The sequence below is a fragment of the Phyllostomus hastatus genome, unplaced genomic scaffold (assembly GCF_019186645.2).
Source record: "Phyllostomus hastatus isolate PE091 unplaced genomic scaffold, TTU_PhHast_1.1 phas_scaffold_585, whole genome shotgun sequence".
Lineage (NCBI taxonomy): Eukaryota > Metazoa > Chordata > Mammalia > Chiroptera > Phyllostomidae > Phyllostomus > Phyllostomus hastatus.
Genome location: NW_025334037.1, coordinates 12,732,605 through 12,745,967, shown reverse-complemented (window position 1 = coordinate 12,745,967; position 13,363 = coordinate 12,732,605).

The window sequence follows — 13,363 nt, the reverse complement described above, 5'->3', positions numbered from 1 at the left end:
GGGGGGAATGATCTAAGACAGGCAGGATCACGTGGGAGGCCTCCAAGGAAGGACTTTGGGGGCTACAGCAAAAGGGGGTGATGGACCCTCGCTCCCCGGCTTTGACATAGCCTGAGTCCTCATCATCTGGGAGAAAATCTCCTTATCTCTTGGTTACCTTAGTTCCCTTACTCCACCTAAGCCTGAAACAATGACAGGGTGGTGCAGCCCTGTGCTGGAAGGGGCAGGTTCCCCAGGTGATCAGGCCTAAGAAAGAACATGCAAAATCCTGTGAAACCTGCTTTGTTTAGAATGCTCTCAGTTGAATGATAAGTGTCTAAGGAAGAAGTAAGTTTGTTCCTCAAAGTCTTATAGCTCTTTGACCCTGACTCAAAATAGTCCCTCAGACTTCCTTGTTATCTATTGTTTGATCCTTACTTCCCGGCAATGAGTAATGAGCTTTACCTGAACTCTTATGCAAAGGAAACCAATAAAAAGCCTCTCCAGAGGGGAAATGAGGCGCTCTCCCCACCAGAGAGAATGGCCATTCCATTCCTACTTCCCCACAGGACCTGGTTGTCTGTGTGTCTGTCTTTCTCGAGTTTCGATGAGCCATCCACAGCATTCCACAGTTACTGCCAGCCGGTGATGGTGACAAAAGGCAAAAATATTGACTTCCCAAACTATGAGCTTCTACATATATGTTGTCTTAAGCTTCATGCATTAAGTTTCCTCTACTGTTAAAGTTTGTTTTCTTATTCTATTTAGTGGCTTCAAGAATTTCAGACATCATAAGCCAAAGAAAAAAGTCCCTGCCCTTTTCTCCGGCTAATTAAGCCCTCTCATTGTTCCAGGAACTGCTGGCTCTCATCAAGTTTACTGTCAGTTATTGGTAACCAGTGTTATTGTGAAAGTAACGTTAGGATTCTAATTACAAGAAATGTAAGTGAGCATGCTTTTAAATATTGTATATTCAATATATTCTTGTTAGTTCGTTTGTATTTGGATTTACAAAAATCTACCCGGATAAGCAAGCTAATAAATTGTCTATTTGTTCTAAAATATCAAGATTCATGATTCATATGCACCTCACATTTATTCTTGTTTTTTGAAATAAATTCTAAAAATGCAAATGAATTAAAACATAATTCTTACAAGAGAAAATAACAGGACTATTTACTTGGTGAAGATGAGATTGATTATTTTAACTCATATATATGCAGTATATGTGAGGTAAATCTCATCTCATCTATTTTTGGTGAATGACTCTTCAGTTGAAGATAAACTGATTAAACAAAAGGTAAATTTTTCATTGTTTATGCAATTACAGTTGTTCCTGTTTTTCTCCCCTTCCCTACCTCCACCCAGCCCCCCACTCTCCTCTCCCTTATTCAATCTCCATACCATTGTCCATGTCTATGGGTTGTGCAGAAATATTCTTTGGTTAATCCCTTCACCATCTTTCATCCACTCTACACAGACACTGTCAGTCTCTTCTGTGTATCTATGCTTCTGTTTCTATGTTGCTCTTTAAATATATTCATTAGATTCCATGTATGGGTGAAATCATATGGTATTTGTCTTTCACTGACTGGTTTATTTTGCTTAGTATTATATTCTCCAGGTCCATCCATGCTGTCAAAAAAGGTAAGAGTTTCTTCTTTTTTACTGATTTATAGCATTCCATTGTGTAAATGTGCCACAGCTTTTTTATCCACTCATTTACTGATGGACACTTTGGCTGTTTCCAAATCTTGGCTATTGTAAATAGTGCTGCTATAAACATAGGGCTGCATATATATTTTTTAATACTGCTATTTCAGTATTCTTAGGATACATCCTTAGAAGTGGAATCACTGGGTCAAAACAGAGTTCTATTTTTAATGTTTGAGGATATTCCATACTGTTTTCCACAGTTGGCTGCACTAGACTGGATTCCCACCAACAGTGCATGAGGGTTCCCTTTTCTCCACATCCTCGCCAGGACTTCTTATTTGTTGATGTATTAATGATGCTCATTCTGGTAGGTGTAGAGTGATAATGTGGTTTTAATTTGCATCTCTCTGTTGGTCCGTTTCTATGTCCATACTACTCAAAGCAATCTATACATTCAATGCAATTCCTGTTAAAATGCCAATGGCATAGTTCAAAGAACTAGAACAAATATTCCAACATTTTATATGGAATCTAAAAACACTCCAAATATCCTCAGCAATCTTGTGAAAGAAGAACAAAGCTGGAGGTATCAAAGCTCCTGATATCAATTTATACTATAAGGCTTGTGTAATAAAAATAGCTTGGTACTGGCATAAGAACAGACATATAGATCAATGGAACAGAACAGAGAGCCCAGGAATAAACCCACACTTTTATGATCAATTGATATTTGACAAAAGAGGTAAGAGCACACAATGGAGCAAAGACAGTCTCTTCAATAAGTGGTAGTGGGAAAACTCTACTGGTACATGCAAAAAAATGAAACTAGATCACCAACTTAACACCCTAATGAGAATAAACTCAAAATGGATAAACAACTTAAATATAAATCTCAAAGCCATAAAAATCCTAGAAGAAAACACAAGCAGTAAAATCTCAGATATGCCACATCACAATATTTTTGCCGATATATCTGCTAGGAGGGGTATTCAATCTTTTGATGTCCCTGGGCCACACTGGACAAAGAGTTGTCCTGGGCCACACATTAAACACATTGTGACACATAATCACACAAAAAAATCTCATAATGTTTGAAGTAAATTTACAATGTTCCATTGGGCCACATTCACAGCCATCCTGGGCTGTATGTGGCCCATGGGTCTCAGGTTGGACACCATTCTTAGGACATTTGAAACAAAGGCCAAAATAAACAAATAGGAATACATTAAATTAAAAAGCTTCTGCACAGCTAAAGAAACCATCAGCAAGACAAATAGGGACCCAACTCTTTGGCAGAACATTTTTGCCAATGATACATCTGATAGGGATTTAATCTTCAGCATATACAAAGAACTAATACAACTCAACACCAGGAAGACAAACAAGCCAATTAAGAAATGGGAAAAGGACTACTAAAAAAGAAAAAGAGTAATTTATGACAATGATTTGCCTGTATTTTAAGATAATCTTTCTAGGATTTCCCCCCAAATTTTGGTCAAGGTCTAGAATTTAGAAATTAAAGAAAAGTTAGCCTTTTCACCTCCACCCCCCAAAAAAGACATAATGGAACACTTAAAACAAAGAGTGGACTCATTTTATACAAGGTTCTATAAATGCGTTCTTCTGAAGCAATTATCTATTTGATCACATGTGCTTCTTGACAATTATTTATTTCTAATGAACAATGCAGTTCTTCCCACAAAGAATATTTCTTGAATTTTTGGTGTACTCTGAACTTATGGAGAAAGTTTCCTCTCAAAAATTTTTATATATTTTGTACTAATTCAATATACTGACTTTTAAGTGCTTAGATTTACAAGTTCTGTCATTAAAATGTAAGATTATTTGATATGGGAATGTTTAAATTTTAACAAAATTTAAAGCTTTACTCCACTGAAAATTATTTCACAGAATGGGGTTGGGATACTTTAAAGAAATACTTCAAAAATATCTTATTTCCTTGGGTAAAGAAGTTTTATGTGCATTACCTTTTCCAATTCTCATAATAACTGTATAAAGAAGTGACTATGTTCATTTTAGAGATGAGGACTTTCCTCTGTACAAAAAAGTGTTTGCCTAACATACTACCAATGGCAAGCCTAGAATGCCCTTTAATTTAGTCAATCAATTCATTAATTCAACCAAAAAGAATTTGCCCACCACTTACCATATGTGAATATGGTGAACTTCCGCTCATCTGCCCTCCCTCATTTTATAGCAAACGTGATTGGTGGGGGCTGAACATACTTCTAGCTACAGGGATTGAAACTTGGTGGACTTTTCCAATCAACAAAGTCCCATCTCCTCTGCTAGTGTTAGTGTTTCAAGTTAGTATTTATAACTTTAGCTCATGTCAATCAATGCCCGTAATGATTGGCTCAGGTGTAGCCACCCAGACTTTTCAATAAAGGTAGAAGCCATGGATTTTTAAGTAATATTTGAGGAAGAGATTCCTGCAATCTCTCTGAATCTAAAACATTTCTAAGTCTCTAATCTAAAGTTTCTAATTAAAAACATGAATCTTTTTGTTTCACTTTGTTTTGTTTTCCTGGGGCAGGTATCTTTTTGTTTGGAAACAAAACAAAAAGAAGGAGCTGACACTGGAAGAAAACAGCACGAAGCAAAAGAGTGATGCAGAGCCCTTGAATGCCAGAAGTTGAAAGTGCTGGATCATACTGATACTGATGGTCACGGTACTTCCAAATTTGCAAGGAATTTGAGCTACTTAATTTCGTTCATTGTTTAAGCCATTTTCTTTTGGATTTTTCCTCACCTGCAACTTAAAGTCGTGCACAAATTCTAAAATTGGTGTTATCTCCTCAGCTTAAAAACGTCATTTCTTCTTATAAACAAAGTCAAGTAAAAACATTGTCTAATTTATAGATAGATACAGGATTTTTAATTCATAAAGATGGAATGTTTGATGTTTTATGGACTTAAACAGTATGCTTTGTTACTGATTTTTTTTCCTGACTCTGCAATACAAGACATGCTAAGCAGTAGTGTCTGTCAAATGAGATTGTAGATGAAGAAAAAATTCCCAAATGCCCTTTCTGCTGTGGTTAAGGAGCAGAGATATGCAGAAACTTAGTTTCTGCCAGCACTCCCAGGGATCACAGTCAAAAGCATCTTTGTCTCAAGATAGTTGCCAGCTAAAAATTAGCACCCAAAGCTGAGGACACTTGTTTGTGTTAATGACAGAATCACACAATTGAGGCTGGTTTGATGCATCCATGCCTCATATTTAGATGGTCCATGAGTGAGCTTTGCTGGGCTGAATAATGAGTATGTGAACTAGACAGCTGAGGTACAACCCAGCAGGATAAAGGTAGCCAAATAAGGGCAGAGGTGACTTGTGTTTGGAATGGAGCCCTGAAACCTGTCAATGTAAACTCAGCGGGACGCAGAGACCTCAGAATGTCTGATTACAGGGCAGAAATTTGCATCTTTAAATTAAAATGGAATAGGTTTTCATGAATTGAGTAAACAGATGTCATACATATTTCACCAGTGACATACACGTGTCAAAATGCAATTTCAATATAAAGAAGGCAGAATAAGCTGAAGAGGTGAATTTTGAGAAATCTTGCATGATACACCTGCAAGTCCAGAAAACAATGTCATTGAAGGACTTCAGTCTCACCCTTCCCACTAAGTTTCTAGTGGCCAATTTTTATATATAGTCCTATTTTTTTGTATATCTGATAACCAGGTCCTGTCGTTCTCTTCCTTTATCATTCTTTAACAAGAGTCTATGAAGTGAAGCAGGCATTCCCTCTCAATGTGTTAAGCTTTAGGTTGTGTTTGCACTGGGCCAGATGAGGGAAGAAACTAGTGAATGACTATGGGCTGGGGGTGGTACAGCAATAAACAGGAATAGAGTATGGGTGAAGCACAACATGTGAAGTATTGAGGGCCAGGCTATGATTTCAGACAGGTGATAAGAACTACTTTTTGAAAAGTTTTCCCTAACAGCTAAAAAATTTTCAATGATGTCTTTAAAAAGCATTTAACAAATGTAATCCAGAGAATGACAATCAAATTTTTATGTGAGAGAGAACAGGTTTGCAGTGGAGTTAAGGGTATGCAAGAATAGCTACCCCCTCTAGCCTCATTATTCAAACACCATTTACCTAGGGTATGTGGACTGTGGAGTCAAACCAATTATATCTCTCTGGTGCAACATATGCACATAAACAAGGAAATATAAATTCATAATATTCTTGGAGCTCAAAATTTTTCAAGGTTTCTTTGGTATTTTATCTAGAGTGCTTTGCCAATTTGCAGTTTTACATTACTTTGCACATTTGAAATGTAAATTTAAGCTCATAAAATTCATATGGCATATAGTGTGATTCCATCCATTGATCTGATTCATATTACCTTCCTGGAACTAAATTTTCCCTTCACATATTTATCACAGAGATTTTTAAATAACATCTCACACCTGAGTGTAAGCACTTTTAAGAACTTGCTTGTAAGTAAGTGACAGGATAATCTAAAGTTAAGTTTTATTATTGTTTAAAACAGGTATTTCTATAATACAACACTCCCCCAAAATAAATATTTTTACTCGAGTGCACAAATAAAAAATAAGAAAAGGATATTGCATTTACAAAATTAGAGCATGTGCTTGTTGCTTTTTATAGTAGCTGTTAAATTAAAAGTATTCCCACATTTAATCACCTGGAGAGAATGTCTAGTTGAAGGAAGCATGGCATCTTGTTGTGAGAATGTAGTTCTCTCATGTGACAGTTATTATCAGGAATGCCTTCTTTTAAGTATTGTAGAGTCACAGTGAAGAAAAGCACATTGTTTATATCATAAGAGAGGCTAAAGGAAAAGAAAATCATTGCTATTACTATGACAATAAATGAGTACACAGATTGCCACAAAGCCACTTAGTGTAGAAAAAGGTAGCACCTATGCCAGGCTGCCTGGCCTTAGGCATGAATGAGAAGTCATCAAACAGAGCCACACACACACAAAAATATATCAGTGGAGATACGGAGATGGGAAATGAATGTGAGGTAAAGAGAAGCACAAACTGTGGCTAGGTCAGATTGGGTCAGAATGAAGGGAGGCCTGTATTTGGAAGGATCACAGAAAAGTGCCAAAAGATGAGACTATGATGTTAAGTTAGACCCAGGTCATGAAGGATCTTGGATGCCTTGCCTCAAAATAATTCTTGAAAGATGGATTGAGCATTCAGGAGTTAGAGAAAGAACAAGACTTGAGATAAATTTTGGTGATAGATTTTTTTTTAATGTTGAGTTTATTGGAGGGGTAGAAGTAAAATAACAGAGTTGTGGTCAAACCCAAATAGCTAAATTGATGGTAATGCTAAAACTCAAGACCTCAGGGAACCCATTTCCCAGAGAAGATGAGATAGGATAATATGAAGAAAATCCTTAGAGATCACCAAGACTCACAGAGCTTTATCAAGATTCCTTAGTCCATTCTATAAACAAAAGACCAATTGAAGTTGAATAAGTAGTGATGACATCAGTGCATAGACTGAGCCTGGAAATGGCCAATCAGATTTAAATTTTACTTTTGGAATAAATGAAGAACTTCTAAACCAGTAAATCAGAGGCGGAGGAACTTTGGTGAGTCTTATGGATATTGTTATAGGACAAATGACTGCAAAAAATTAGCAGACATAGGTCATAATTTCTCCTCAGAATTAAGAAAATCCACAAAGAAAGTACAATATTAATACAAACCATTTGGTGATCATTGTATTTTCAAATTGTAGAGAAAAATTAAATGTTATCTGTTCGGACAGTTTGATAAATCTATTATACTAATTAGCACTCTCTCTGACATGTGACATTTGTAACTGCACATTGTTTCCAGTGTTGTAAAAGTATATAACAGTGCTGAATAAATATTTGCAAGTTGAATGAATGCATGATTGAATGGGCACATTTGCCTAGATGATTTCTGCAAACTGTAGTAAATTCAAAATACTCTGAGATCTAGAAACAGAGTATCTTTTAATACAACCTACACTTCTATTACCTAGTTTTACACCATGATCTTTTCAGTTGATATTGATGTTTATTATTATGTTTATAATTAATTAAAGAACATAAGAGTGCTTTTAAAAAGTTCTGTTTAATGTTATACTTCTTGGAGGCTGAACTCAGCTGCAAACAAGGAGGGTTCAAGAATTATTGTGATCAACGTGCTGATGGTGAGACTCATACCCTCTCAATGAATCTAGCCTTCTCTAATGTGGTTACAACCTAATGGATCTCAAAGAGGGCATACATTCACTTCCAGGAATAAAATCCACCGAGATGATGTGACTGTGAATAGATATAAGTGCTGGTGGCAAATCTCAAACACCTGGAGGACTGGGTTTATTCTAATAAGACAAAACTCTTCAATTGTTAGGACATTTGACATCATGATATGTACAATCTGATAACCCTAAACTAATAGGCTATGAAATGTGAAATATAGTAGACAGAGGATAAAAGAAAATATAATATTTGGCTACTAGAAACCTGAGGTTGCTTTTATCCTGGCTCTGCCACTTACAATATTATCATTCAAGATATTCTTTTGCTTGTTCTATCAATAAATATTTCCTGAGTGCCGGTTACGTGCCAAGTGCTTCTCTAGTCTCCACACATGCAGCAACAAAAACATATTCTGTTCCTTCAAAAAAACTGGCATTCTTATGAAAAAAATAGACAATGAACAGTTTAGCAAACATAATTTCATAAAGTGGCAACGGACGGCCATGAATAAAAATACTGATAGACATTCATGCACATGGTGGAGGGAAGCAGGTGACAAGAAACTTGACAAGCAGCAATACAATTGTATCTGCACAACAATGGCTCTTTTTTGAGCCTAAGTAGCTACCATTTGACATAAAACTGGAATGATGCGAAGTCAATTAAATGAAGTAAACAATCTGATTGTGTTTCTTTTCCTGTAAAAGGTGAAATTACATTTACTTTTAAATACATTTAGCAGGTTATAAAAAATAGAATAGGAGGTGAGTATTGTGTTGGTTGGCATATATTAAGACCTTAAAAATGGCATCATCTTACAGTGATATTTGCAACAGTGCTTGATGATGGCAGGACTATTAGTAGTTAACATTCTAAAATATATCTTGAAGTATTATTACTTGGAGAAGTAGGTCAGGGCAGAAGCTTATTTGGGATCCTTTTTTGGATCTGCAGTCCTCTTTTTCAGAGTTTCTCTAGTATCTGGGATCTCATGAACACTTGCTGGCCTCACAACGGAAACTATCTTCTTTATCATGTTCTTATACTCTGAGCTGACCTGATTGGTCATAAAGGTGATGGCTTCATCTTGTTAAACCCTGTATTGATCTAGCTCTGGGAAGAAGATTTATGTTATAGAATTACCCTTATTATTGGGTCCTAAATGATTAGCCCTCCAACCATTCACTGGCCTTTTATGGGCAAACTTTCAATACTGCAGTTCATTTTTATCCGCAGTTCATTTGTTTTGTGGTCAGTAGCACATTTTCTCAAATGCAGAGGGCAGTCTATGGTGGTAGAGAGAGCACATGTTTAAGATGACTTGAATGTTCAATAAAAGGGGAAGAGCTAAGAAAATTATAAGAACTCTGGATAGGAAACTACAAGGTAAAAGCACAGCTCAGTCATTCAAAACTGCATGTGCTTGCTCTGCACAGTACTCTTAACAATAATGAAGTCATATTTAAACAAGGTGTATAAAAGCTTTAATAGATTTAGGGAAATCAAAAGAGGGCCATTGTGGCTAATTGTAACATTTTAAAATTAGTTGTCAGTATTCAATTTTGGAGTCTGAACTGAATTATTTAGGACAAGAGAAGAGTAGCTGTAGTCCTACCAGCAGCGGTTTTCCGTCGTTGTAGAACATGCTCTTGTGTCCCCAACAAAGGAAACTCTTTGCTTATAAACTATATATTCAAGAATATAATTTCAATGATTGGAAAATTAATAGTTTGCCTGCCATGCTGATGTTCCAGGGCTGAAGACCTAACTCTAGGGCATTCTCTTTTTATTTTTAGGTAAACTAAGGGTAAAAATGTCTAACCCCAGTGAAACCCAGATAAAGCAGTATCTGCTTAGTTTTGGACAAAGCCAGACTTTTGACAAAGCCAAAGTCATTTTTGACTTTGACAAAGTCAGTAAATGACCCCCTCTGTCTTCTTCATTTTTTCTTATTTCCTGATTTAAGAACAATGTCAGGCACCTAAAAGGCAATCATAATATTGAGGGTTTTTTTTAATGGAGTAGTTAGGGGTAAATAGGAGTGGAATTCAGTTAGTGTAGCATTATGCAAACAGAAGAATTTAGTGACTATGCAAAATGAGAACAATTTACAAAATATCAGTGTAAATTGGCAGGCAAGTAGAGTGGACTGAAATGTGCATTCATGAACAATGATGACTTCACTGTACTAGTCAGTGGGGGTAGTAGACCCCACTGAGTGAGCATGTGTGCTATGTGGCCATCACATTCAAAATGACTGAGTAGAGCAACAAATCTACATCAAATTTTGCATTAAGCTTGAACATTCCTCCATAGAAACCATTTGGATGATTCAGAAGGCTTCAGCTGTGGGCAAGTGGTGATTGGCAGCTTTATCACAATGATGTGCCTGCTCATGCATCATGTCTCATACAGAGTTTTTTGGCAAAACATCAGATCATCCAGGTGACTCAGACCCCCTATGGCTCAGATTTAGTGCCCTGCAACTTCTGGCTTTTCCCAAAACCAAAATCACCTTTGAAAGAGAAGACATTTCAGATCATTGATGAGATTCAGGAAAATATGATGGGGCAGCTGATGGCAATTTGGAGAACTGTGTGAAGTCCCAAGGTGCCTACTGTGAAGGGGATTGAGGTCCTTATCTTACAATGTTTCTTCTATCTTGCATTTCTTTAATAAATATCTTTTTTTTCATATTACATGGCTGGATATCTTCTGTACAGACCGTGAGATTATATACATTCTAAAACATAGATATATGTATATATATTTATTTCTAAGACATATATATGTGTGTTTTAGAAAAGCTCTTTTGAATCAATTCATTTACAAATTGTCCCAATTCAATATGCACATGATACAATAAAATTATTCTGGAATCTGAAAGAAATTTAATTACTGACTGAAATTACAGAAACTAAATATAGCATCTTAATTTGGATGGTATCTTTAAAATCCTCTGACTAGAACCTCTCCCTCCCTGCCTCCCACACATCCATGCCATTTCATTTCAAGTTCAAATTCCCTAATTTTATTTGTTTTGCTCTTAGGTGATAGTCATAATTACTCTTCAAAATATCTGGGAGGTAAATTATGACATTACTTTACAGTTGGGTCTGAGAAAAAAGAGATGTTATCTTTGGAATCAAAATTAATAATTATGATTAGAATTTCAGGCTACAAAATAGATCAAGAACAGAGAAAGTAGCCATTAAAAAATAAATGTTTTAATACATCTTTATTTAGCTTAGCTTGAAAAATATCATTTATATATAATATCTTTTAAAGCTAGTGAATATAGTATGAGAGTTACTGTGGCCAACTTCCATTTGATTAGCACACAGCACACACATGAGGAGTAATCTTAACATATTGTTGGATAATGTTGAATAAGCAATATGAGGCATAGATAAACATACTATATAAAAATTTCTAAAATATGTAAAAACAAGTGAAATTAAACAATAATCTGTTTCATTGACATATATTAGCAATAAATCTATTTTAAATTTGGCTATAAAATGATAAAAATTTAAAAAGCAACCCTGGCTGGTGTGGCTCAGTGGATTGAGTTCCAGCCTGCAAATCAAAGTGTCACTGGTTTGATTTCCAGTCAGGGCACATGGCTGGGTTTCAGGCCAGGTTCTCAGGAGAAAGCATGTAAGAGGCAACCACACATTGATGTTTTTCTCCCTCTTTCGCCCTCCATTTTCCCCTCTCTCTAAAAATAAATCTTTTAAAAAATTTAAAAAGCAAACTTCAAGATAATGGCCACTTCACAAATCAGAGAAACAAGAGGATGAGACAGGATCGAGAGGGATATTGGAAAAATAGTATTTCTTAAGACAGAAAAATTATGATTCAAGATGGTGATTGATGTAAGAGGATCCTAAACTCACCTTCTCCCAAGAACACACAGAACCTGCAGTTGCATATGGAACAACGTCCTCTGGAAAATCCTGGAACTGTCTGAGCAATGCCTACACTTCTCGCAAAGGAGAGAAGGCTCGGGAGGAAGCAGGTAGGAGAAGCTGAGACACACTTTCACCATAATGACCCTCCCCACCCCATCCCCGGGTGATTCTTCCTGAGGAAATCTCAAAACCCAGAGCTTCTCCCTGAGAAGCAAAAGGATTGAACCCCACAGCAGGCATCTCCAACTTTTAAAACCTGCACCCAAGAAACAATCTCCCAAAACATTTAGCTTTAAAAACCACCTGGGGTTGTGTGGAGGAGATCCACAGAATAAGAAAAGATTCTTAAAGAGCTCAGGGGCTAGGAATCATTCGCTCCAGTACCCAGAGCAAGGGGCCTTCCAGATGTTCCATGTCGTGTGTGGGAGAAGCTCGCTTGTTTACTTGGCGTGTTGGTCTGAGAGTAGGCCTCTCATTTGACACATATGTGGGGGACGATGGGGGTACTATCTGGGACAGAGAGGGGCAGGAACCACCTTTGTGCCTTCTCCCCACCCCTGCCAGCTTCTGATCACCTCTCTCTGACCAAAAGGAGCTTTTAGGAGTGTTTTACTCTGCTGCTCTGGTTTTTGCAAACTGCACGCCTCCCCATCCCCTGGCACTGGTGGCTATAGGGGCTTAGACTTGTGGTCCCATAGGACTGTATGTATATATTTGTGTACTTTAAATCTGCTGCCTGCAAGTGTGGCTTCCAATAAGCCTGAATCTGCATGCTGAATGAGATCTTCCCCTTTGTGGCACAGGTGAGGGTTATGGAACACCTTCACCTACTGGGAGCCCTTAAAAATGAAACAGGCAGGTCTGATGATCACAAAGGATTGAGATGCAACCAAGAGTTACCTCCTACACAAGGCCTCTCCTTCAAACCTAGGAGAAGTGGCTGTTTTATCTAATGCACAGAAACCAAAACAGGGATGAAAGCAAAATGAAGAAAAGAAGGCATATGTATCCAAGATAAAACTGCAGGAAAAAAAACAACATAAAGTTAGATAATGTTCTCACGAGTGTTTATGTTATCATACATATCAGTTATGTATAACTTACTTTATATATTTAAGTTACTTTACATATCCAAGTGACATATATGTAATGTATTTTATATGTGTTAAATGTATTACCTTTTATAGTTCAAATATCTTAATTTAATTTAAAAATTAATAATTATTTAATATAAATAAATTTAAATTATTTAATATAATTTAATTAATATAGTATCCAAGTGACATATATGTAATGTATTTTATATGTGTTAAATGTATTACCTTTTATAGTTCAAATATCTTAATTTAATTTAAAAATTAATAATTATTTAATATAAATAAATTTAAATTATTTAATATAATTTAATTAATGTAGCAAGCCATGTATGTAAAATTAATACTTTATTTTAAAAATGTACCTAGGCACATTACAATAATTTAAAGTGATTTTAATGATGCACAGCTTAGTTCAACAAGTTTCTAATCTAGGGACTCAAATATATAAATGAAATTTAGCCTTTTC